This window comes from Chinchilla lanigera, unplaced genomic scaffold (assembly GCF_000276665.1).
Source record: "Chinchilla lanigera isolate Chin_1 unplaced genomic scaffold, ChiLan1.0 scaffold00017, whole genome shotgun sequence".
NCBI classification, from domain to species: Eukaryota; Metazoa; Chordata; class Mammalia; order Rodentia; family Chinchillidae; genus Chinchilla; species Chinchilla lanigera.
In genome coordinates, this window is record NW_004955418.1 from 705,247 (window position 1) to 709,391 (window position 4,145).

The 4,145-nt window shown below is 34.3% G+C and overlaps 1 protein-coding gene and 1 long non-coding RNA gene across 2 annotated transcripts in view; one reads left to right on the forward strand and one right to left on the reverse strand.

Annotated features, from left to right (window-relative positions):
* Nrg2 (neuregulin 2) overlaps positions 1-4,145 on the forward strand; it is a gene marked incomplete in the record, with an annotated part of 245,238 nt that overhangs the window by 156,623 nt on the left and 84,470 nt on the right.
* The window catches only part of LOC106148239, a 29,761-nt gene continuing 29,518 nt past the window's right edge, over positions 3,903-4,145 (reverse strand). Inside the window, exon 3 of the long non-coding RNA XR_001233505.1 lies at positions 3,903-3,986. This is a non-coding gene — a long non-coding RNA (uncharacterized LOC106148239). The remainder of the gene's footprint in view (positions 3,987-4,145) is intronic.

The following is a 4,145-nucleotide window of genomic DNA, read 5'->3' on the forward strand; positions in this document are numbered from 1 at the left end:
AATTCTCACTTAAATATAATTTTAGAGTTTATTTCTTATGTACCGTGTAGAGGTGCCTTGTTCCTTGTTCTTTTTCTTATTGAGATAGAATTAACACACAGTAGAGCCGGGCATTGTGGCACACACCTGTAATCCCTGTGCTTGGGAGGCTGAGGCAGGAGGTCATTGCAAGTTTGAGACCAATCTAAGCTACAAAGTGAGCTCAAGGCCAACCTGAACTGCATAGCAAGACCCTGTCTCAAAAAGACAAAAAAAATATATATATATGCTTATTATTTGTCGCAATAAATAAATGTCATCAGTTTTAAGCATACAAGTCAATAGTTTTGACAAGCACATAGTTATGTAAACCTTGCACAATCATGTTTCAGAATATTTATATCACCCTAGAAAAGTTCCCTACTCATTGCTTTGCTTTCTGTCATTCTAAATTGTTTTTCTAGAATTTCATTTAAATAGAATCACACGGGGCTAGGGATTTAGCTCAGCGGCACAGCGCCTGGCTGGCAAGTGCAAGGTCCTGAGTTCGATTCCCAGTACCAGAGAAAAACCAAAAAAAATTTAAAAAATAGAATCACACAATATGGATCCTAATATATTTCATTTCTTTTGCTAAGCATAACATTTCCACAATGTCTCCCTGTTTTATGTATCAGTAGTAAAATTCCAATGTATGATTATCACAAGGTGTTTATGCAATGTCAAATGTCGGACCTTTTGATTGTTTTCACTTGGGACAATTAAAACTTCTGTGAACACTTGGTCAGACTTTGTGCAGGCGTATTTTATTTCTCTGGGGTGAATAGTTAGGAGCGGTATGGCAGGGTGGTGTGGGGTTCTACATTTCATATTTTAGGAAACTGCTAAAGTGGACCATTTTACTTTCCTGGCAGCAGTTAATGAGGGGTCCAATTGTTCTATTTCTTTCCTAATTTTTTCTATGATCTTCTTTCTAATGTTGACCATTCTAGTGAGCCCATAGTAATACGTTATTATGGTTTTAATTTGAATTTCCCTGGTGACCAATAATGTTAAGCACCTTTCCATGTGATTATTTGCTATCATTTTGTGAAGTGTCTGTTCACATCTTTTTTTTTTTCACCCACTACCTGCTTCCCTTAGGCTCCTGAGTGCAAGAATTACAGGCATGTGCCACTAAGCAACTGCTTTTTTTTTTTCCTTCATTTTTATTGGACTTTGAAAATGTTAGTTATGAGAGCTCTTTATATTTTCTAGACATAATTCTTTTGTCAGATATATTTTGCAGATTTTTTCAGCTCTGTTTTGCCTTTCATTTTCATAACACTATGTTTGAAGAACAGAAGTTTTACATTTTTATGCCTAAGTTATTTTTCTTTTACATTTCATACATTTTGAATCCTATTTAAGAAATCTCTGCCAAACTCAATGTAACTAAGAATTCTCTTATGTTTACTTCTCAAAAATTTTATAGTTTTAGCTCTTACATTAGGTCTATGATCCATTTTCCCTTTTTTTGTATATGCTGTGACTGAGGTTCAGGAGAGAGATATATATATCCAATTGTTCTGGCACCATTTGTTGAAAAGATTATCTTTTTCCCCCAAGAATCCCTTTGAATTGCCTTAGAAGCTTTGTCAAAAAAGCAATTTATTATATGTGTGTGGATCTATTTCTGGATACTCTACTGTGTCTATTGATCTACATTTTTATTTATTGTAATTTTATAATATCACTATATCAGTAGTGTAAGTCGTCAACTTTTGCCTTTCTCAAGTTTGCTTTGGCTGTCCTGAGCATGTTCCATTTCCACATAGATTTAGAATCAGTTTGCCAATTCTACTAAAAAGCCCACAGAAATTTTGATTAGATTTCATTTTGAATTGATAGATCAATTTAGAGAGGATTTACATCTTAATATCTTAGTGAACCTTCTGATCTATGAACACATAATATCTCTCCATTCTTTTAGATCATCTTCATTTTTCTCAGCACTGTTTCATTATTTTCACATACTATCTGTTAAATTTTCCCCATGTTTTCATTTTTTTGATACTACTGAAAATGGTATTGTTTAATTTTCAATCTTATCATAGACTACTTCCATTATCCCAAAAAGTTTCCTTGTGCCCTGGGTAATTACTATGAGTATATAGAAATACATTTGATTTTTGTATAATAACCATGTATCCTACAACCTTACTAAATTCACTTATTCTGTTTTGTAGATTCCTTTGGATTTTCTACCTAGACCACCATGTTATCTGTGAATAAAGAGAATTTTCTTTTTCAATTTGTATACCTTTTTCTTTCCCCTTACTTTTTTATATTAGTCAATACCTCTGTACAAATTGGATAGAATTAATTCCCACCTTATTTCTGGTCATAATGGAAAAGCATTTAATCTTACACCATTAAGTATAATGTAGCTGCAGATTTTTTTGTAGATGATCTTTATCAGATTGAGTAAATTCTTTTATTCCTAAGGATTTGTTTTTCTTTTGTCATAAGTAATTGTTAAATTTTGTCAAATGTATTTCTACATCTATGAAAATTATCTCTTTATTTAGTTTGTTAAAAAAAAAAAAAAAGTGAAGCCAAACGTGGTGGACACACCTCTAATCTCAGCAATCAGGAGGCTGAGGCAGGAGGACTGCCACAAGTTCATGGCCAGCCTGGGGAAAATAGTGAGTTCAAGGCCAGCCTGAACTACATAATGATATCCTGTCTCAAAAAAAAAGTGAATTAAATTGATTTTCAAATATTCGATCAATCTTTCCATCCTGGGGCTAACTCCACTTGGTTATAGTATACTGCCCTTCAAAATATTGTTTTTGTTTTTGTTTTTTCCTGTACCGGGGATCAAACTCATGACCTTGTGCTTGCTGGGCAGGTGCTGTGCCACTGAGCTAAATCCCCAGCTCAAAATATTGTTATATTTGATTTTCTAAAATTAATAATTTTTGTGTCTGCATTCACAAGTGCAGACAAAATTTGTGGTATATAGCTTAAGTAGTATGTTATGGTTTTTGATCTGAAATATCCCCTGAAAGTTTCATGTGTTCAGAGGCGGGTCTTTTGGAAAGTGACCAGATCACAGGAGCATTATACTCATTCATGGATGAGTTCATAGCTGAATGTGCTGTCTATAGTTTGTCTTGTCTTGTCTATAGTTTGTCTATAGTTTTCTTGTATCTTTGTCTGCTTTTGGTATCAGGGCAATGCCAACTTTGTACAATTAGTTGGGAAGTACTCACTTATTTTCTGCAGGAGCTTGTGTAGAATTGGTATTATTTGTTTCTTACATGTCTGGTGGAATCCACAATGAAACCTTCTGAGCTTGTAGTTTTGTCTTTGGAAGAGTTTTAAATTACAGACTCAATTGCTTAAAAGATACAGGAGTATTTAGGTTATTTGCTTCTTTTGAGTGACTTCTGGTACTTTGCCTTTCAAGGATTTTTTCCATTTCATTTAAGTTATTAGCATAATATTGCTCATGATATTCCCTTATCTTTTTAAATGTCTGTAGGGTAGATAATGATGTGCCTTTTCTCATTCCTGATACTGCTAATGTGTGTCTTCTCTTTTTTCTCTGATTGACCTGAATAGAGGTTTATCAATTTTATTAATCTTTTCAAAGAACTAGCTTTTAGTTTAATTGATCTCTATTCCACTGATTTCACTGCTTATCTTTATTATTTTCTTTTTTCTGTACATCTTGGGTTTAATTTGATCTTCTTTTTCTGGTATTTCTTGAGAAAAGAGCTTATTTTATTGATTGAAATCTTTATTATTTTCTCACATAATAATTCCACTCCATAAATTTCCCTCTAAGTACTGGGTGTTAGTCAGCTTTCTCATTACTGGAACAAAATATCTAACATCTACAACCTAAAGGAGGAGAGGTTTCTTTTTGGCTCTTGGTTTCTGAGAGTTCAGTCCATGCCGGGTTGACTGGCTCCAAGGCAGGAACAGTTGGTGGAGGAAAGTTGTTCAACTCATGCCATCTAGGAAGCAAAAAAAAGAGAAGGAACCAGGGATAAGAATGCATCCTTCAAGGTCACCCCCCAGTTACCCACCTCCTCCAACCAAGCCCCACACCCCTAACAGCACATTCAGCTATGAACTCATCCATGAATGAGTATAATGCTCCTGTGATCCGGTCA